The sequence below is a fragment of the Sapajus apella genome, unplaced genomic scaffold (genome assembly GCF_009761245.1).
Source record: "Sapajus apella isolate SASKATOON/1434 unplaced genomic scaffold, GSC_monkey_1.0 scaffold1, whole genome shotgun sequence".
Taxonomy (NCBI): domain Eukaryota; kingdom Metazoa; phylum Chordata; class Mammalia; order Primates; family Cebidae; genus Sapajus; species Sapajus apella.
In genome coordinates this window covers 15,767,538-15,790,658 of record NW_022436941.1, presented here as the reverse complement: position 1 = coordinate 15,790,658, position 23,121 = coordinate 15,767,538, and the positions used below count along the sequence as shown (strand labels likewise).

Sequence of the window (23,121 nt, the reverse complement as noted above, 5' to 3'; positions counted from 1 at the left end):
CTACTAAAAATTAAAAAATTAGCTGGGCGTGGTGGTGGTGTGTACCTGTAGTTCCAGCTACTCGGGAGGCTGAGGCAGAAGAACGACTTGAACCCAGGAGGTGTAGGTTGCTGTGAGCTGAGATCGTGCCATTGCACTCCAGCCTGGGTGTCAAAACAAGACTTTGTCTCAAAATAAATAAATAAATAAAGAAATTTAGCAACAAGAAGCCAGGCATGGTGGCTCATGTCTGTAATCCTAGCACTTTGGGAGGCTGAGGTGGGTGGATTACGAGGTCAAGAGATGGAGACCATCCTGGCCAACATGGTGAAACCCTGTCTCTACTAAAAATACAAATATTAGCTGAACGTGGTGGTGGGCACCTGTAGTCCCAGCTTAATTAGGAGACTGAGGCAGGAGAATCGCTTGAACCCAGGAGGCGGAGGTTGCAGTGAGCCAAGATTGTGCCACTGCACTCCAGCCTGGGCAACAGAGGGAGACTCCATCTCAAAAAAAATTTTTTTTTGCAACAAGAAAACTACTGGTGAACTTGCTTAAAGATGTTTCTGTGGTGTTGGATGAACATGAGAAAATGGAGAGTATGAGATTAGACGATGCGGGGGGTAAGTTGGCTATGAAGGGGAAGAGGGAAGTGAGGCACCATTTTTGTGGGTGTTGGTAAAATCAGGTAAGAGTTTTGGTGTTCTGTTTTCAAGATTGAGTCTCACTCTTGTCACCCAGGCTGGAGTGCAGTGACTGATCTTGGCTCACTGCAACCTCCCCCTCCTGGGTTCAAGTGATTCTCCTGCCTCAGCCTCCCGAGTAGCTGGGATTATAGGAACCCACCACCACACTAGCTAATTTTTGAATTTTCTTTTTTTTTTTTTTTTTAGACGGAGTTTCCCTCTTGTTACCCAGGCTGGAGTGCAATGGCGCGATCTCGGCTCACCGCAACCTCCGCCTCCCGGGTTCAGGCAATTCTCCTGCCCCAGCCTCCTAAGTCGCTGGGATTACAGGCACACGCCACCATGCCCAGCTAATTTTTTGTATTTTTAGTAGAGACGGGGTTTCACCATGTTGACTAGGATGGTCTCGATCTCTTGACCTCGTGGTCCACCCGCCTCGGCCTCCCACAGTGCTGGGATTACAGGCTTGAGCCACCGCGCCCGGCCTTAATTTTTGAATTTTTAGTAGAGTTGGGGTTTTACCATGTGGACCAGGCTGGTCTCAAACTTCTGACCTTGTGATCCGCCCACCTCAGTCTCCCAAAGTGCTGGGATTACAGGCATGAGCCACCGCTCCCAGCCAATATTTATTTGTTTATTGAGACAAGTTCTCCTTCTGTTACACAGGCTGGAGTACAATGACGCAGTCTTGGTTATGCAGCCTCAAAGTCCTGGGGACAAGTTTTCCTACCATCTCAGCCTCTTAAGTAGCTAGGACTAGAGGAGTACATACCTTGCCTGGCTAATTTTTACTTTTTTTTTTTTTTTGAGATGGAGTCTTGCTCTCTCCAGGCTGGAGTGTAATGGTGCTATCTCAGCTCACTGCAATCTCTGACTCCCTGGTTCAAGCAATTCTCCTGCCTCAGCCTCCCGAGTAGCTGGAATTACAGGCACATGCCACCACACCCAGCTAATTTTTGTATTTTTAGTAGAGATGGGGTTTCACCATGTTGGCCAGGATAGTCTCGATCTCCTGACCTCATGATCTGCCTGCTTCAGCCTCCGAAAGTGCTGGGATTCCAGGTGTGAGCCACTGCGTCTGACCAATTTTTACATTTTTTGTAGAGACTGGGTCTTGCTATGTTACCCAGGCTGGTCTCAAACTCCTGGCCTCAAGAGATCCTCCCACCTAAGCCTAATATTTAATATTTAAATTTCAACAAGACATATGACAAACTGCCAATGACATCCTCAGGAAAGATAGAGACATGAAAAGTGGGGAACCGGAGTGTTGAGTGGGTGTGGCTGGTTTAACTCGGGGGAGATTTTTCGTGTACAATACTGGCACGTCTCTCTTTCAGGACTTGCCCGCCCAAGATTTTATCATCTGCTTTGCTGAAGACAGAGGAAATGTGCTTATCAAATTTGAATTTGGCACAAAACTGGGAAAGCAAGCAAATGTGTTTGGTGACATAATGTGGATTCAGAAAAATTCCAACAAATTTGATGACGAGCCAGAAACTGAAGAGACATCTGAGTGAGGATAAAGCTTCTGTGTTTTATGGTATTGGGAGGCTGACGCAGGAGAATCGCTTGAGCCTGGGAGGTGGAGGTTGCAGTGAGCCGAGGTCGTGTCACTGTACTCCGGCCTGATGACAGAGCAAAACTCTGTCTCAAAAAAAAAAAAAAAGATTTTTAATGACAGTTTGGGGTTGTGATAAGGTTAAGATTTGTATTAAGGGTCATTTATAGGTGAAAATAGGACTTTTCATTGCCTGTAAGTTCTATATGAACCAAGAAGTTCCACCTTAGCCTGCATCAATGAAAGTGAAGTGATCAGATCAAGACTTACTCTTATCCTTCTTCAATGATTATCAAATATACCAGGAGGATTGTGCATAGTAGTAGAGGACACTGGGGACTAGAGGACATCATGCATCTTGACAGGCATGAGTGCAGTGAAAAGTCTGTAAGCCATATTATAGGAGGAATTTTAAAGTGACTTTGACTGCATTTAATCATGCAGCAATGCTTTCCTGAGCCAGACATAGCTCTTTGTGGTGAGTACAGAGCAAAAGACCAAAACCTTTATTCTGTCTCATGGTACTTATAACCTTGCTGGAAGAAAATAGACCGTAAATAAGAGAATAAATAAATGAAACTGAGAATTTTAAATAGTGATAATTGCTGTGAAGAAGTAAGACACGATGACAAGAGATGTACAGAGTAGGGTAAGTAACATTTAACAGAGAGGCCGGGGAATGTCTTTCTAAGGATGAGGCACTGACGCTAACGCTGGAAAAGCTAGAAGTCAACCAAGCTACAATCTGGGTGCAAAGCATTTCTTGCAGAAGGGATAGTATATGCAAAGACCACAAGGCAGGAATGACCGTGGTGCCTCGGAGGAAGAGAAAGAGGGCCAAGGTAACTGAAATACAGAAAGTGAGGGGAGCGAAGCTCTCAGAGGTATGGGCAGGGGTGAGATCAGTTAGGCTCTTCTAGGCTACGTTTATGAATTTAGATTTTATTCTAAGGAAAAAGAGAAAAGTACTAAAAAGAAAATGATAAGATCAGAGCTATGTTTTTAAAATTTTTGGGGGGCTTTTATGTAGAGAATAAGTTGGTGAGTAATTGGAAGACAGGTTGGAGTGAGGAGATGGGGTGGGAGACGAAGAGGAAGGTCGGAGCCATGATCCCAGGGAGAGCCGATGGTGGCGCTGCTGAGAGACAGTGCTCCAGGTGGTGCGCTGCTCAATTCAGCCACATCTCAAACAGAAACTGCAAACCACACAATGACTGCCACCATGGGAAAAGTCAGTGAATCAAAGGGAATAAGAAGGAATTGACTTCAGATGAAAAAAACATATGGGTGGGCAGATTTTATAAATACCTTCCACCATAATGAAGAAATCTTAGACCTTGAAGGCGGGAAATGATCAATTCACACATACTTAAAAAATATTTACTCTTTGAAAAATGATCTTATAGAATAAAGCATTATTGCCCTGATAAGACAATCCTATGCTTAATGGAAAGCTTAAGATTTGCTACAAAAAAGTCTAAAATCTTTTCAAATGTCAACACTTTGAACTCATGGGATACTTTGAGATCTCTAAATCTCCTTGGCCCCTCCACACCATGTCCCACTCTCCCACCTAACAAGGACCTCTTATTCCCATTTCTTTCTCTGTGAACAGGACCGCTAGTATCTCAGGAACCCAGGGTGGAGACAGAGGGTTACCTCTGATCCTCCCCTTTGCTCCGTTCTACACTGATGGCATCCGTAACCACGGTCCTTGCTCTACCTACTGCCCTGTTATTTTTCCCCACTACCACTCTCTATTTTCCTCTTTGCAGCAATTCTTGTTATCCTTGATCTATCCCACTCCAGATCTCCACACTTTCTATATATACCAGTAGAAATAGTTCCCTGAACAAATTCAGATGATGTCATTCAACAGGTACCTCCTGGTGTATCATTAAGGCTCCATGGCTGCTTCAACTGAGCATTCAAGACCTTCCATCATGAGACTGAGTCTACCTTATGTTACACCCTTTCCATTTCTAAGCCCCAGTGACCTAGCCAACAAAGAGAAGGAAATTATAGTGTCCATAATAATGTTATATTCCATGTATTATTATCCACATTTCATAAAGAAGGTAGTTTGTTTGCAAGATGGCTACATAATTCCTCCCATTCCTACGTTCACACCTTTCTGTAATGTGACTTTGACTTTTCATCAAGAGATGGTTTCTTTCTCTACCCTCTGTTTTTTGTTGTTGTTTTGTTTTGATAAGGGTCTCACTTTGTCACCCAGGCTGGAGTGCAGTGACATATGCACGGCGCACTGAAGCTTGACTTATTGGGCTCACGTGGTCGTCCCGTCTGGCTAAGTTTTGTATTTTTTTTAAAGATGGGGTTTCATCACGTTGCCCAGGTTTTCCGCCACACTTTGAATCTGGGCTTGGCTGTGACACTTGCATTGCTCAATGTAAGCACCGATTTAAAGTGTTTGTAGATGAGTTTGTGCTCTTTTGCTTGTGGTGGCAATCCTGAGATCATCGTGTGAATGATCCCAAGCTAGGCTGCTGGTTATGGGGAGGAGAAGTGAGATGCCCCATGTAGACATGTGAGACCATCCTCGATCAGGCATCCCCTAGTTGTGTCACTGTCCGACTATATCCTCATACCTGACCCCAGGAGAGATCAGAAGACCTGCCTCATGGAGCCTAGTCCAGTGAGCTGACCCACACAATCAGAGGTAAATAAAACGATTACTGTTTTAAGCCTGCTAAATCTGGGGCTGTTTTGTTACACAGCAACAAATAAATATCTGCCAGTGGGAGGTTTGGAGAGTTGCTCGCAATTTCACAAGAAGTAGTGTTGGAGCTGTAATTCCAACCTAGCCTGCTGACTACACTGCCTGTTATTTTGCCAGGACACACGCTACTTTCCTCAACGTGTCCCCAAAGAACCATCTGCAAAGTTAAACTATATATGGGTGAAAAATGCATAATTGCACATTTAGTGAAAATCCAAACTCAGGGGAATCATTCTCGGAAGAGCTGGGTATGTGGCAATGGTGTTTGTCTGTTAAATTGAGCAATGTCTTTTTTTTTTTTTTTTTTTTTTTGGGACGGAGTTTCGCTCTTGTTACCCAGGCTGGAGTGCAATGGCGCGATCTCGGCTCACCGCAACCTCCGCCTCCCGGGTTCAGGCAATTCTCCTGCCCCAGCCTCCTGAGTAGCTGGGATTACAAGCACGCGCCACCATGCCCAGCTGATTTTTTGTATTTTTAGTAGAGACGGGGTTTCACCATGTTGACCAGGATGGTCTCGATCTCTTGACCTCGTGATCCACCAGCCTCGGCCTCCCAAAGTGCTGGAATTACAGGCTTGAGCCACCGCGCCCGGCCCTGAGCAATGTCTTTTAAAGTGCTCAGCCAAAAAATAGGTTTGCCCCAGATTTGGGAAAAAAAAATCTCTGACCCACTTTTCTCTGCCTTTAGAAAACAAAATACCTTTGCCAGCAGCCTTTTTCCATTCTTTTATGAATCCTCCAAACAACAACACAGGCTTTGGGCTAGGAAGTGGCCCTAGTCCCTTTGCTCTGGGTACTGCTGGGCAAGGCTGCTCTCGGGTAGCTAGAGTGCTTGCGTGGAAGAGCCAGAAGAATCTTGAGCTCTGTGGTAATGATAAGCATCCTAAAAATCACAGGTTGTTTTGCCTTTGTTTATTATTTATTTATTTTGAGATGGAGTCTTGCTCTGTCGCCCAGGCTGAAGTGCAGAGGCACGATCTCGGCTCACTGCAACCGCCGTCTCCTGGGTTCAAGCAATTCTCCTGCCTCAGCCTCCTGAGTAGCTGGGATTATAGCGTATGCCATCATGCTGCCTAATTTTTATATTTTTAGTAGAGATGGGGCTTTACCATGCTGAGGGTGGTCTCAAACTCCTGACCTCGTGACCTGCCTGCCTCGGCCTCCCAAAGTGCTGGGATGACAGGCCTGAGCCACCGCACGCAGTTGCATTTGTTTATTTTTATTTTATTTTATTTTATTTTATTTATTTATTTATTTTTTTTGAGACGGAGTTTCACTCTTGTTACCCAGGCTGGAGTGCAATGGCGCGATCTCGGCTCACCACAACCTCCGCCTCTTGGGTTCAGGCAATTCTCCTGCCTCAGCCTCCTGAGTAGCTGGGATTACAGGCATGCACCACCATGCCCAGCTAATTTTTTGTATTTTTAGTAGAGACGGGGTTTCACTATGTTGACCAGGATGGTCTCGATCTCTTGATCTCGTGATCCACCCGCCTCGGCCTCCCAAAGTGCTGGGATTACAGGCTTGAGCCACCGCGCCCGGCCACTGTTTATTGTTAAAGAGGAATAAGAAGAGGTAGGACACGGCAGGAAAGGCGGAGGTAAACACCATCTTTTCCCTAAGATTTCCACAGGTCCCAGAGGTGGTTGAAGGGTAGTTATGGAGGCTTGTTGCCACTCATTTCTGAGGGAGCCTTGGTCCCTTGCGAGAAGCTGATAATACTATGTATTCAATTCATGTTTATTAGCACTTAGTGTGTGCAAAGCACAGCAGGGGGTCAGACAAATGGCAATCAGGGTTTCCTTTTTTTTTTTTTTTTTTTGAGATGGAGTCTCACTCTGTCACCAGGCTGGAGTGCAGTAGCGTGATCAGCTCATTGCAACCTTCAACTCCCTGGTTCAGATGATTCTTCTGCCTCAGCCTCCTGAGTAGCTGGGATTACAGGCATGCACCACCACACCCAGCTGATTTGTATTTTTAGTAGAGACAGGGCTTCACCATATTGGCGAGGATGGTCTTGATCTCCCGACCTTGTCATCTGCCTGCTTCAGCCTCCCAAAGTACTGGGATTACAGGTGTGAGCCACTGCACCTGGCCCAGGATTTCTATGTGTTGTTTGTGTAGTGAACTCTATCTTGGACAGACAAAGCTTGAGTTTCCAGTATTACAGATCTATCACTCTGTAGGTTTCTGTAGGGTAGCCTTTTCCCAAAGATTTAAGTAGATGGATGTAGTGTGAACTGGTTTTTATGTTAGCCCAAACAAAGCCTAATTAGAAGGATGTCTATTACCTTGGAAATTTTAAAGCTATTAATAGAACAAGAAATCGTTTTTCTATTATATCGTTCTCTGGTTTGGAGTATCTGGACCATTGCAACATGGAGAAATGGGAAAAGCATGAGCTCTGAATGAGAGAGAATGAGGATGGTATCCTAGTTACAATGTCACATGATCTTGAGGCTTGAGGGATCTTTTGACAATAATATGACTGTTACAATTTCAGTATTAAATAGTGTAATGTCTTTAAAGGGCTTAGTACATTGTCTGGGCCCTTGGGAATTCTATATATGTGTCAGCTCCTATGATGGTTAATACTGTCAACTTGATTGGATTGAAGGATGAAAAGTATTTATTCTGGGTGTGTCTGTGAGAGTGTTGCCAAAGGAGATGAACGTTTGAGTCAGTGGCCTGGGAAAGGCAGACTCACTCTTTTTTTTTTTTTTTTTTGAGATGGAGTTTCACTCTTGTTACCCAGGCTGGAGTGCAATGGCATGATCTCGGCTCACCGCAACCTCCGCCTCCTGGGTTCAGGCAATTCTCCTGCCTCAGCCTGCTGAGTAGATGGGATTACAGGCAAGCGCCACCATGCCCAGCTGATTTTTTGTATTTTTTAGTAGAGGCGGGGTTTCACCATGTTGACCAGGATGGTCTCGATCTCTTGACCTCGTGATCTACCCGCCTCGGCCTCCCAAAGTGCTGGGATTACAGGCGTGAGCCACCGCGCCCGGCGGCAGACTCACTCTTAATCTGGGTGGGCACCGTCTGATCAGCTGCCACCAAGGCCAGGATATAAAGCAGGCAGAAAAACGTGAAAAGCCTAGATTGGCTTAACCTCCCAGCCGACATCTTTCTCCCCTGCTGGATGCTTCTTGCCCTAAAATATCAGACACCAAGTTCTTTGGCTTTTGGGACTTGGACTGGCTTCCTTGCTACTCAGCTTGTAGACGGCCTATTGTGGGACCTTGTGATTGTGTGAGTTAATACTACTTAATAAAGTTCCTTTACATATATGTGTGTGTGTGTGTGTGTGTGTGTGTGTATCTCCTATTAGTTCTGTTTCTCTAGAGAACCATGACTAATACAGCTCCTGAGCATGTTATAATTAAAAACAGCAACAATATTTACGTGTTCTTTTTTGAACAGTAGAAATGAAACATGGTGAGGGCAAATACATTTAACAACTTTTTTGTTGTTGTTTTTTAGATGGAGACTCGCTTTGTCACCCAGCCTGGAGCGCAGTGGTGCTTTCTTAGCTCACTGCAACCTCTGCTTCCCCAGTTCAAGTGATTCTCCTGCCTCATCCTCTGGAGTAGTTGGAATTACAGGTTCCCCTCACCACACCCAGCTACTTTTGTATTTTTAGTAGAAACAGGGTTTCACCATGTTGGCCATGGCTGGTCTCAAACTCCCAACCTCAAATGATCATGATCCACCTGCTTCGGCCTCCCAAAGTGTTGGGATTACAGGCTTGAGCCACTGCACTCTGCTAAAAATGATTTTATTTTTTTTTTTGAGACATACTCTTGCTCTCTCGCACAGGCCAGAGAGCAGTGGCGCAATCTCAGCTCACTGCAACCTCTGCCTCCCAGGTTCAAGCAATTCTCTTACCTCAGCCTCCCAAGTAGCTGGGACTACAGGTGCACATCACCACGCCTGGCTAATTTTTGTATTTTTAGTAGAGATGGAGTTTTGCCGTATGGGCAAGGCTGGTCTTGAACTCCTGAGCTCAGGTGATCCACTCGCCTGGCCTCCTAAAGTGCTGGGGATTACAGGGGTAAGCCACCACATCCGGTCCTAAAAATAAATCTTAATGCTACATCATGAATTAACCTTGAAAACATTCTGGTAAATAAAATAAGAGATAAAATGACAATATTGTATAATTCCACTATATGAGGTACCTAAAATAGGCAAATTCTTAGAGACAGAATGGTGAATATAGGTTACTAGAGGCTGAGGAGAGGGGGAACGAGAAGCTGTTGTTGATTGATTTATTGTTGTTGTTGTTCTGTGAGACAGAGTCTCACTCTGTAGCCCAGGCTGGAGTACAGTGGTGCAATGTCAGCTCACTGCAACCTCCACCTCATGGGTCCAAGCAATTCTCTGCCTCAGCCTCCTGAGTAGCTGGGATTACAGGCACCTGCCACCACGCCCAGCTATTTTTTTTGTATTTTTAGTAGAGATGGAGTTTTACCGTCTTGGCCAGGCTGGTCTTGAAATCCTGACCTTGTGATCCACCTGCCTTGGCTTCCCAAGGTGCTGGGATTACAGGTGTGAGCCACCATGCCTGACCTGTTTATTGTTTTTGTTTATTTGTTTGTTTTTCAATTTTTTTAAAAAATAGAGACAGGGTTTCACCATGTTGACCAGGATGGTCTCGATCTCTTGACCTGGTGATCCACCCATCTCGGCCTCCTAAAGTGCTGGGATTACAGGTGTGAGCCACTGTGCCTGGCTGGACTCTTTATTGTTTAGTGGGTACAGAGTTTCAGGTTGAAATGATGAAAAAGTTATGGAGAGGGATGGATGGTTGCACAACATTGCGAATGTACTAATGCCACTGAATGGTGTGCTTAAAAATGGCCAAAGTCATAAACTTTATGTTATGTATATTTTACTACAATTAAAACAAAATTTCTAAAGCAAATCTTTATTAAGGATCATACAAATGCTGAACAGTTTCTTATGTGTTATTGAGGACGTTAAAAACAAAAAGCCTCCAATTCCAGGAAGATAGTGTTAAGACAGCTTGGGAGGTTAGCTTTGAATGTTAAATACTTTTTTTTTTTTTTGAGACACAGCCTTGCTTTGTCACCACACTGGAGTGCAGTGGTGCTATTTCGGCTCACTACAACCTCCGACTTCTGGGTTCAAACAATTCTCCTGCCTCAGCCTCCCGAGTAGCTGGGACTACAGGTGCGTGCCACCATGCCCAGCTAACTTTTGTATTTTTAGTAGAGACGGGGTTTCACCATGTTGGCCAGGATGGTCTCAATCTCTTGGCCTTGTGATCTGCCCACGTTGGCCTCCCAAAGTGCTGGGATTAGAGGCGTGAGCCATTGCGCCCAGCCTAAATACTTCTTTTTAATGTCCATTTTCTATCAAATTGAATGAGAATTGATGGATTAGAAAGCAGTTGGTTCTACCCTGTGCTTAGGTCAAGCTCTCAAAAATGAGCTTATTCATTCTCTCATTGACTCCACTTGAACTTATGTCACCCTAAGCTGAAATATACATCTGGAAGAACATAGACCAATAGATACCTGAATAGGTGCAAAAATTAGATACAGGGAAGGTGTTAATTTGGTGACTATGTCAGCATTCTCACAATTGTGACCAGAAATTCCACTCGGTCTGGCTTAAGCAAAAAAGGGCTCGTTCACATGAAATAGTTCTGACTTTGGAGGAGGCTTGACCTGCTCCCATGATGTTGTTAAGGGGCTGGGTACTCCATCCCTCCATTCTGCCTGCCTTGTTTCTGCCTTCAGGTTCCACATGATAGACCTCAGCAACTCCAAGCTCATAACTTCTGGTTGCAGAACACCCAAAGCAATTTCTGACTGCACGTCCTCACACCACATTAAGCATGAGCTCCTTTTGGGAGCTCTCAGGAAGAGCAAGAAAACTCCTTTTTCCCAAAGTCCCAGCAAACATCTCTTCACATCTCATTGGCTCTGGTTGGGTTGCACATTCATCTCTGAGCTCGTCACGGTAACCAGGGAGATGTGTATGCCAATTGGTTTAAGGCAGGGTTAGCATCTCTTCAGGGCTACACTGTAGTCTATATATAATTAGCTCCCCCTGGAGTTTTGTAAAACACAGTGTGTCCAGCCAATCACAATGGCAGCCTTAGAATTTATCTCATCCTTTCCCAAAGAGTATTCACTCTTTGAGTGCAAGGACTATGTCACCATCTTCTATCCACTCATAGCATCTGGCTCTTTATGGCTGCTTGGTAAGTACTTATGAATGAATGAATCATTGTATGAGTTCACAGAAGACTCGCTATAAAGTATAAACCTTCCATCTGAATTTAACATAAAATTATTATTTTTTCATTGGTTTTTTGCTACTGGATGATTAACAGTTATTAATTTTCAATATTAACAAAGATGAGGCAAAGCATAGATGAATATGATTTTAGTCTTCTGCTCGATTAGAAGATGATACTTTTGTATGTCACATTTGTTATATTTAGGTTTGAATTAAAATTTAGTCGTTGTAATTCAAATCTCCATGAGCAGAGACTAAGCTCTTACCCTGGGGCTTCTCTCCACACTCAACTGGGGAAAGACAGCACTGACTCCGCTGGTTCTTGAGTGAGTAGTAGACTGTAAACACTAACTTTGTGTGTATTTTTACGATTTAATTTCCCCTTTTTATGGGAATATAAAATGTATTTTTAAAAATAAATAAATCTTTAATGAAAGTGTGTGATGGTTGACATGGAAAGTGTGTAAATCTGTCACCTACAATATAAGTACACATTTAAATATGCATATTATGAACATTTAAAGCTGCAATGGTTCAAAATAATGTTAGCCTCTTGTGTGAAACATTAGTCTATAAATATGAGCCCACTAGCACCTTAAATACAGATTGTGTTATATATAAGCAACCAATGTAAAATATTTTCAATCTAAAATTTATTCTCAAATTTTGTCTTTAAGAAATTGATACTCTGTGCCAATTTTACTTTGTAAATAGAAAAAAATACCATAAAAATTCCTCAAGCTTCTAATGTTTTTCTTTTTTTTTTTTTTTTTTTTGAGACGGAGTTTCACTCTTTTTACCCAGGCTGGAGTGCAATGGCGCGATCTCGGCTCACTGCAACCTCCGCCTCCTGGGTTCAGGCAATTCTCCTGCCTCAGCCTCCTGAGTAGCTGGGATTACAGGCACGCGCCACCACGCCCAGCTAATGTTTTCTTGTATTTTTAGTAGAGACGGGGTTTCACCATGTTGACCAGGATGGTCTCGATCTCTTGACCTCGTGATCCACCCGCCTCGGCCTCCCAAAGTGCTGGGATGACAGGCTTGAGCCACTGTGCCCGGCCCTAATGTTTTTCTTAATGTAAAAATTATCACAAAAAATGGGAAGTAGTTTTCTCCCATGAAATATTCCCTAGACTCTCTCTCCTTCATCTACTTTTTTTTTTTTTGCCTTTGAGAGTCTCATCTTCCTCTATGACTTAAACAATCAAATATAAGTTGATAACACCCAACTCAATGTACAGCCCTATTGTCACTCATGTGTGCCATAACATCCTAACGGAAATCACCATTCCTGTGACCTTACATGCCTTGGTCCATGGCATTAGCATCTGCCTATTTGACACAACCCAATCCCTTGGGTCTTAGATTCCTTTTGCTCCACCATCCACCCTCTGGCTCCCTTCAGGAACTCCACTGACTAGTTCTGTCACATCCAGCTCCACAGTGTTTCTCTCCACTCTGTGGGTTTAAGCTCTTATCACTGCTTCTGAATGACCTGCACTCTCTTCCACTTTGGAGACAGTGATTCTAGTTTCTTACCAACTAATCTGCCATCCAACCTGTCCGTGCCTTAAATAATCAGTTTGTAATACAATCTGATTCTAATTTTTCTGCTTTAAATCCTTCACGGTTTTCTTATTCCTTTTAGAATAAAGTATATGTTCAAAGACTTTTGCAGTCTGGCTCCAATTTACCATACAATCTCATCTTCTATCGCTCCTTCCAGCTCTTGCACACAATCTTGCTTTCTGCCCCAGCCCCAACAGATTACTCATTAGTCTGTGAACACTCACTAAGCCTTTATGTTGTTTTCTTATGTCTAAATCGCTTTACTCATCTTTCTCCCTGTCTAAAGTTAACTTCAGTAATTTCTGATTTCCCATCACAATCAGCTCCTCTCCCTCCTGCACTCCCACCAAATCAGGTTCCCAGTGCGCAGGGCTAGTATTAGCGGTATTAGTGTTCCTGAGTGGGTGGCACTTACTGGAGGAGGCAGAGAGAGGGAGGGCTCTGTCTCATTTGTCTTAGCATGGACAACTCCTAGCAGGTGTTTAGTATGTACTGAAAAATGTTTGGTGAATGAGTCTTCATTTTGAATTCTCAGAAATACCTTAAATTTGACTTATAAACTTCCAGAAATAGGAAAAAGACCTACAGATTCATAGCAGTTATATGACTACATGTGGTAAAAGCAAGCAAGTTATATCCAAGACAAACTGCAGCAAGGTAAACCCATTTCGCTACAGTCCCTTCTCTGTATTTTAAGACCTGTCTAATTTGAGATCCCTTTCACGTGCTCCCCTTCCAAGGTTTAATGTACGTGATTAATCTTGACTTGCCTTAATACTGCTAGGAATGTGGCAATGACCTCAGCTGAACACTGGCAAAGTGATTAATGTTACATGAACTGGATGAGGTGGTTTCCCCCACCCCTGCTCTGCTCTGGCTCCTGAATAAACACATTCATGCAAGATTCAGTTGCAGACCTTTGCTCGATGGAAAATGTACCATGATTTCAAAGAGTAATGTTTCAGATGCAATAAACAACGTTAAAGGAAACACGGTCCTTATTAAAGAAAATGCTGTTTCAGGCTAAAGTCCCAGTGATCATAAAAGATATATGATGCAATAAACAAAATGAACCATAGGCAGACAGGCCCATTCGATGACTAACCACTGATTGAATTTTCCAACACGTTTAGAGTTTCTAACAGATAAACTATTCACAAAAGGTTCGTGTTAAGTATAAGGCTCTCATTTCCTTTTTATGTTTCTAGTGGGGTCCAAGAACAGTAGAGGATATTCCTTCCTTTTTTCTTTTTTTTTTCTATTGGTTGTTTGTGTTTTTGAATTTTTTATGATGTGAGAAGACTGGCAAACAGTTGCTATGATTGTCAAATGCCTTAAATCAAGAAGAGAGGATGCGATAAAACACAGTTTCCATGGTAACGCATTGTAACCTGGTACCGCTGGATTATGAGCCAGCTCACATCTATGATCATTACTTGTTGACAGGCATAAATTGTGCCTAAAAGCATTAATTTTGGAGATAAAACTAGAATGTGCAGCTAAGTTTTAATAATGCTTAAATATTTCCAAGGTAGTGGCAGCAAATCAACTCTGGTTGTGTTATTATTTAAATAATATTGATAAACTAGCCACAAATACTGTTTACAAGCTTTTCTCTAAAAATGGTGTAAGATCTGTGTATACAGTTGGTTCTCCACATTCCTGGGTTCCATATCCATGAATTTAACCAACCTCAGGTTGAAAATATTGGGGAAAAAAAAGTCCCACAAAATTGCCAAAAGTGAAACTTGAATTTGCCACCCACCGAGCATTGTGCTGAATTCACGCGAATGTGGTGATGTGTACGCATTGTATTAAGTATTATAAGCAATCTGGAGAACTTAAAGTATATGACAGAATGTGTAAGTTATATGCAAATACCAGGTTAGTTTACGTAAGGGACTGAGCATCTGCAGATTTTGGCATCCAAGAGAGTTCTAGAATCAATCCCAAATGGTTACTGAGGGACAACGTATACTCTTGAGGCTGCAAGTGGTAGCTGACATGTTTTTGATGGCATTTAAAAAAATCCAAGGTCAGCCAGGCATGGTGGCTCACGCCTGTAATCCCAGCACTTTGGGAGGCCGAGGCGGGCAGATCATGAGGTCAGGAGATCGAGACCATCCTGGCCATGGTGAAACCCTGCCTCTACTAAAATACAAAAAAATTAGCTGGGTGTGGTGGCGTGTGCCTGTAGTCCCAGCTACTCAGGAGGCTGAGGCAGGGGAATCGCTTTAATCCGGGAGACAGAGATTGCAGTGAGCCAAGATTGTGCCATTGCATTCCAGCCTGGCAAAAGAACAAGATTCCGTCTCAAAAAAAAAAAAAAAAAAAAAAGAAAAGAAAAAATCCAAGGTCAACAATGATATGGAGTGATAGCCAGACATTTTAATAAAGGAATGTTTTCAATATGGACAAATTCCTAAATATCTTGATAATACAGACGCTCCTAGAACTATTGTAGTACATTCATACACAATGTTTTTAGTAGACATAAGTTTCTTTTCCATGTTTTGAGGAGACTGAGATAAAATGTGGTTGATCACATGCTTTTTTTGGTATAAAAACGGCATATTCTTTATTTTGCATACTTTAATTTCAGAACAAAATGAACAAACAATATAAAAAACCACAATTTACAACATCTAATCCTGCTGTCAGAGTAGGGAAAGAATGGGGGCTTGACACCCTTGTTTCCTGCCTTCAACAGAAGGACAGGAGAGAAAAAATACACCAGACATCAGCAGAGGGAGCCAGGTGGGACAGGGGCACTCACGGCTGCAGGAGGAGCCATGGGGATACTATACAAGGGCAGTTTTCCAACTATGAACTCCTAATCTACTTCTTCCATGCGAGACGCATCCTCATCACCCTCAAGAGAAGGGATCTCATCACAAACCGCAGCACTGGGTTCCTCTGCTGCCACTTCATCTTGTTGATACCTAGACCTAACTTGATCATGCGGTAGATGCGGTTGGAGTGGGTCTGGGGTCCTCAAGGGAAAAGCCAGAAGAGAGCAGAGCGGTTTCAAACAGCAGCACCACAAGGTCCTTGACTCCCTTGTCATTCTTGTCTGCCTCAGACTTCTGTCTCAGCGTCTCCACAATGGGTGGTCAGGGTTGATCCCCAGGTGCTTTTTGGCCATCATGTAGCCCATGGCGGAGTTGTCCCGAAGTGCCCGGGCTTTCACGATCCACTCCATATTGGCTGTCCAGCTGTAGGTGCTGGCCACAGTGCAGCATGGTGAAGACACAAGCCTATTGGAGATTGTCACCTTCTCAACCTTCTTATCTAAGATTTCCTTCATGAGCTTGCAGAGGTTCTCAAACTTTGCCTTGCTCTCTTCCATTTTCTTCTTCTCCTCACCCTCCAGTAGCTCCAGACCCTCCTTGGTAACTGAGACCAGGCTCTTCCCATCAAACTGCTTGAACTGCTGCACACAGTATTCGTCAATGGGCTCAGTCATATATACAACCTCGAAGCCCCACTTCTGCACTCGCTCCACAAAAGCTGAGTTGGCCACCTGCTCTTTGCTCTCACCAGTGATGTAATAGATGGACTTCTGTGTCTCCTCATGCGAGAAACGTACTCTGACAGAGATGTGATCTCGTCTCCAGACAGGGAAGTGTGATAGCGAAGCAGCTCAGACAGGCGGCATCAGTTAGTGGAATCCTCATGAATACCAAGCTTGAGATTTTTAGAGAATGCCTCATAGAATTTCTTGTAATTCTTGTCTTCCGCCAGTTCAGAGAAGAGCTCAAGGCACTTCTTAACAATGTTTTTGCAAATGACGTTCAAGGTTTTGCTCTGCTGGAGCATTTCTCGGGAGATGTTCAGAGGCAAATCCTCAGATTCAACCACACCACGGATAAAGTTGAGATACTCTGGTATCAACTCATCACAGCTGTCCATGATGAATACACGACGGACATAGAGTTTGATGTTGTTCTTTTTCTTCTTGTTCTCAAAAAGGTCAAAGGGAGCCCAACGAGGAATGAATAGCAATGCCCTGAATTCCAGCTGACCTTCTACAGAAAAGTGCTTGACTGCCAAGTGGTCTTCCCAGTCATTGGTGAGGCTTTTGTAGAATTCTCCATGCTCCTCTTGAGTGATGTCATCAGGGTTTCTAGTTCAAATAGGCTTTGTCTTGTTTAGTTCTTCCCGATGAATGTATTTCTCTTTGATCTTCTTAGTTTTCTTCTTCTTATCGTTACCGCTATCATCCTCCTCATCTGAACCCACAACTTCAATCTTGGGTTTTTCTTCATCATCTTTATCTTCGTCTTCTTTCTCACCTTTCTCTTCCTCTGCCTCATCATCACTAATTTCCTTCTCTCGTTCCTTCTCCAAATAAAGGGTGATAGGATAGCCTATGAACTGAGAGTGTTTCTTCACTACTTCTTTGACCCGCCTTTCTTCTAAGTACTCTGTCTGATCTTCTTTAAGGTGGAGGGTCACTTTGGTACCCCTGCCAATGGGCTCACCATGGTGAGCATGCACAGTGAAGGAACCTCCAGCAGAAGACTCCCAGGCATACTGTTCATCATTGTTGTGCTTTGTGATCACAACCACTTTCTCTGCCACCAGGTAGGCAGAATAAAAGCCAACACCAAATTGCCCAGTCATGGAGATGTCTGCACCAGCCTGAAGAGCCTCCATGAATGCTTTAGTACTAGCCTTGGCAATGGTTCCCAAATTATTTATGAGATCTGCTTTGGTCATGCCAATGCCTGTGTCTACCAAAGTCAATGTATGTCCCTGAAGGTTGGGGATGATATCAATTTTCAGCTTTTTACCACTGTCCAACTCGGAAGGGTCTGGCAGGCTCTCATAGTGAATCTTGTCCAAGGCATCAGAAGCATTAGAGATCAACTCCCGAAGGAAAATCTCCTTGTTGGAATAGAAGGTATTGATGATGAGAGACGTGAGTTGGGCAATTTCTGCCTGAAAAGCAAAAGTCTCACCTCCTCCTCTCCAGGGTGCACTTCCTCAAGCATCTTGAAAAGAAAAGGCTCACAGGTATTAGAAAGGAAGGTGGGCTGGCTGTCCAACACACACGCGGCACACGAGCAGCACCGGAGGGACTCGAGAGCGATCACATGCTTTTTACACATTTCCTCCCATGTCCTCATCAGAAGCACTCACACTACCGTCAAACATTTTAAGGTTAGAACGACGATTACATTATGTGTAGCAGTTACCCATTAACCAATATAGTTAACAAGAAATTTTGTTCCAAGGCTGCTTATGACACTTCTAAATTTATCTTTATGACAATCAAGATAATCATGGCCAGGTGCAGTAGTTCATGCCTCTAATCCCAGCAGTTTGGGAAGCCAAGGCAGGAGGATTTCTTGAGCCCAGGAGTTTGAGACCAGCTTGGGCAACATGGCAAGACCTCATCTCTACAAAAAATAAAAAACAAAAAACATATCCATCTGTGGTGGTACAAACCTGTGGTCTCAGCTACTCAGAAGACTGAGGCAGGAGGACTGCTTGAGCCTGGGAGGTTAAGGCTGTAATGAGCCGTGTTCACATCACTGCACTCCAGCCTAAGTGATAGAGCAAGACATTGTCTCAAAAAGAAGTAAAAAAATAAAATGGCCTGGCGTGGTGGCTCATGCCTGTAATCCCAGCACTTTGGGAGGCCGAGGCAGGCGGATTACCTGAGCTCAAGAGTTTGAGAACAGCCTGGGCAACACAGTGAAACCCCATCTCTACTAAAATACAAAAAATTAGCCGGGTATGGCGGTGTGCACCTGGAGAATTGCAAGAACCGGGGAGGTGGATGTTACAGTGAGCTCAGATCGCACCACTGTACTCCAGCCTGGGTTACAGAGCGAGACTCCTCAAAACAACGAAAACGACAAAAAGACAGAAAAAAAGATAATTTGATCTGATCTGATATGATCTAATATGATACAATAAAATTGGTCCATTTTCTCAACATCTAGACTTTATGTAAGAGTTCACTTATTTCTCTCGTGACTTCTGAGCTCCCTTTCACCACTATTGCTTTTACAGTGAGTGTGGGATAAACAAGGAGAGACAGATTACTCTTCCTCCAAGTGTGGCTTTCACTGCCCCGGGCCTCAGAAGGGCAGAGAGAGTGACCAGCACACCTCAGTTTCCATTTCTGTGCACTTGGGATTAGACCTATTTCATAAGGTTGTTGTAAGCATCTATTGAGATGGACACATGTGGAGACCTTAGAACAGTACTTGACACACAGTAAGTCCTCCATGAAGGTTAGCTCCTGTCTTTTCCTCTTCCCTTTTCTCCCACTCCTCCTCATCACACCTCCCTGTTTGTCCAGCCTTGTGCTTCCCACCCAGGTGTGCCTAGTAAATGTTTGTTACATTGAATAAGCCTATTTGCTTAATTGGTTATTACAAGAGTGCTTATTGTAACTAATTTTGCAGGAATGTGTCACATTTTCAGGAAATCTGACTACATTGCTTGCACCTTACCTGTCAGAGATTCACAAAAATACTTTAGTTATCAGAGCTCATGAAGCTGTGTAATAATTGTATCTCCTGGTATTGCTAATTTGTAGAATCAAACCCTTGGGAAAACTGCAGGGCATCTGAACCAATCTAACACAGGCTAGTCTTGAACTTACTGACCTGAGAAGGGTACCTATTTAAGAATCCTGCACAGTTTCAAGCCGTCACTCAGAAATTTGCCAGCTACTTCTGTTTTCTCAGTTCTTCGAGTTTAGTTTAGCGTTTTAAGAATAAAATTATTTTAAGAAAAAAGAAAGCAATTTTCTTCGATTCTAATTGCTATAGACCCTGGATTATGTCAACATGATAGTTAGTCTAAAAAAATTAAGACATTGGCCCATGCATATCCGGCTTTCCACACTGAATACCATTTGGCATTCTTTTTATTTATCACTAGTCATTTTCCTTTCACTTTCCCCAAAGCATACTCCCAAATGTAACCATCTTCTTAATCTCACTCTCAACTTTTAAAATCTCAGTCAGTGATCTTGTTCTGTAGACACATAGAAAATAAAAGCTATCATATGATAACCTGCTCTTTTTAAAAAGTTCCCTAGTCGGGCGCAGTGGCTCACGCCTATAATCCTAGCACTTTGGGAGGCTGAGGTGGGTGGATCACCTGAGGTCAGGAGTTCAAGACAAGCCTGGCCATGACGGTGAAACCCCATCTTAAAAAAAAAAAAAAAAAAGAAATAAAAAGTTCCCTAACATGCACTTGACCCTTGAACAACTTGGGGGTTGGGATGCCAACCCCTGCCTAGTTAAAAATCCTCATATGACTTTTGATTCCCCTCAAAATTTACTAATAGTCAGCCATTGACTGGAATCCTTACCTATAACATGAACAGGTGATTAACACATTTTGTATGTTGCATGTATTATATACTGATGTAAGTTAGAGAAAAGCGAATATTAAGAAAATCATAAAGAAGATAAAATATATTTACTATTCATTAAGTGGAAATGGATCATCATAAAGCTATTTATCCTTGCCATCTTCACACTGAGCAGGCTGAGGAAGAGAATGAAGAGGCGGGGTTGGTCTTGCTGTCTCAGGGATGGTAGACGTAGGAAAAAAAATCCACATATAAGTGGACTTACAAAGTTCAAACTCATGCTGTTCAAGTGTCAACTGTACAAGAAGTGCTGAAGCACAGGGCTAGCTACATGCAAAGCCATCAACAAATGTTAGGCTCTTAGTTGAAAGAAAGGAGTTTTCTAGCTTAGAGTAAGGAGTTTCCTAATGTACAGGAATCAGTGTTCTTCTTTCCTTAAGATTAACCGTTCAACCTAGGCCGGGCGCGGTGGCTCACGCCTATAATCCCAGCACTTTGGGAGGCTGAGGCGGGTGGATCACAAGGTCAAGAGATCGAGACCACCCTGGTCAACATGGTGAAACCCCGTCTCTACTAAAAATACAAAAATTAGCTGGGCATGGTGGTGCATGCATATAGTCCCAGCTACTCGGGAGGCTGAGGAGAACTGCTTGAACCCAGGAGGCGGAGGTTGCGGTGAGCCGAGATTGTGCCATTGCACTCCAGCCTGGGTAACAAGAGCGAAACTCCGTCTCAAAAAAAAAAAAAAAAAAGAAAAGAAAGAGAAAGGGGCTTTGGTCAGGCACGGTGGCTCATGCCTGTAATCCCAGCATTTTGGGAGGCCAAGGCAGGTGGATCACTTGAGGCTAGGAGTCCGAGACCAGATTGGCCAACATGGTGAAACCCCATTTCTTTTTTTTAAAACAAACAAAATAAAACAAAAAAAAAACATTCAACCTGTATGCCACTCATCAGTTCCTTGTTGTTTTCTCTCAGTTTTAGTTTTATCATGTGTTTCCATTTCTCTATTTTCAGGTGTTTTTCTCTCTCTCCTGATTCTTCCCCATTACAGTCTTTCTTATCCAAACCTAGTCTTTGTCCAGAGTTCCTATCTCAATGAAAGCACCATCATTCCTATCAGAAGTTTAGGTATTATCTGCCCTTCCTGCTCTTATCCAATCCATCTCCTCTGCACACCCCACCCTCTGCATTTTGGGCTCAATGGGATGTGGGTTTGTGGCTGAAAAATGCCTGTGCAGGTGGTGGTAGGATGCTGCTTTTATTTGTGTGTTTGTCTTAATTTAGAATATGTTCTAAGGCAGGGGTCCCCAACCCCCAAGCTGCAGACGGGTACCGGGCCTCATAGCAGGAGTTGAGGGGAGGAGAGCATTGCTACCTGAGCTCAGCCTCCTGTCAGATCAGCCACGGCATTAGATTCTCATAGGACCCTGAATCCTATTGTGAACTGTGCATGTGAGGGATCTAGGTCGCATGCTCCTTATGAGTATCTAATGGCTCAAAACCCCAACCCATCCCCTCCATCCTTCCTGTCCATTGAAAAATTGTCTTTCGAAAAGCTGGTCTCTGTTGCCAAAAAGGTTGGGAACCACCATTTTGATATTTTTTGGGAAAGAAAACATTTAGAACGTGGGAGGGTGGGATTGGGACTGGAAGGGATTCTTTCATAACTGCGTTCTCATGTTTAGATTATTGCTAGTATGCTCTCACTTTTGGACTGGTCCTGAAAGAATTTTCCCACTGTAGGAGCTACATTTCCTTTATAACAATTATTTAGCAGTGACTGATGTTCCACTAAAAAACACCATTCTCTTAATAAGACTGTCACTATTTCTTTTTTTTTTTTTTTTTTTGAGACGGAGTTTCGCTCTTGTTACCCAGGCTGGAGTGCAATGGCGCGATCTCGGCTCACCGCAACCTCCGCCTCCCGGGTTCAGGCAATTCTCCTGCCCCAGCCTCCTGAGTTGCTGGGATTACAGGCACGCGCCACCATGCCCAGCTAATTTTTTGCATTTTTAGTAGAGACGGGGTTTCACCATGTTGACCAGGATGGTCTCGATCTCTTGACCTCGTGATCCACCTGCCTCGGCCTCCCACAGTGCTGGGATTACAGGCTTGAGCCACCGCGCCCGGCCTGACTGTCACTATTTCATAGTTCCTTTTGCTCTCTGTGTGAGACAGGGCCCAGGAGGCCATGCAGCCTGAGAGATTTTACTACCAAGCAATGCTGGCCTAGGGAAGCAAGGGTGTATTTGTAGTCAACTCAGAGTTACTGTGTTTCTGGGTGACCTAGAGTAGAGTGACTTCATGTTTGGGATATTGTTGCTCACTCTGGATGTCTTCTTCACCCCAGGGAAGAACCTGACCCAAAATGGCAGCAGGCAGTAGATGAAAGGCTGTCTGCTAAGCCTTCCCTGGTCAGGCCAGCCAGTTGACTGCTGCATACTTCCAAGTTGCCTTTGACATTTTCCTAGGTAAGTCAACAGAAAATAGTTTTTCTTCTTTCTGTATTCCTGTATTCTTTTCATTGTATGAGAGTGTTTTATGGTGATAGAAGCAGGAGGCAGAGAAACTCTAGGTGAGCAGGGGAAGGTCTGCCCCACCTTCAAGCCAAAAAGCCTGAAACCCACAGTCCAAAGTGAGAACTTCTGTACCTGTTTGCCTGCCCTCTCCTGATTGGTTCTTTCCGAAAAGGTCATTTTTTTTTTTTAATTGGGTCTTGTTCTGTCACCGAGGCTGGAGTGCTGTGGCACAATCTTGGCTCACTATAACCCCCGTCTCCTGGATTCAAGCAATTCTCCTGCCTCAGCCTCCCAAGTAACTCAGACTACAAGTGCATATCACCATGCCCAGCTAATCTTTATGTAATTTTGGTAGAGACAGAATTTCATCATGTTGGCCAACTGGATCAAACTCCTGGCCTCAGCCTCCCAAAGTGCTGGGATTACAGGAGTGAGCCACTGTGCCCAGATGAA

At 43.7% G+C, this 23,121-nt stretch overlaps 1 pseudogene across 1 annotated transcript; it reads right to left on the bottom strand.

Annotated features, from left to right (window-relative positions):
* Positions 1–15,357: 15,357 nt before the first annotated feature.
* Positions 15,358–17,895, bottom strand: LOC116541617 (annotated as a pseudogene). The gene has a single exon (XR_004264882.1). The product of XR_004264882.1 is annotated as a heat shock protein HSP 90-beta pseudogene (transcript).
* Between the last annotated feature and the right edge of the window lie 5,226 nt (positions 17,896–23,121).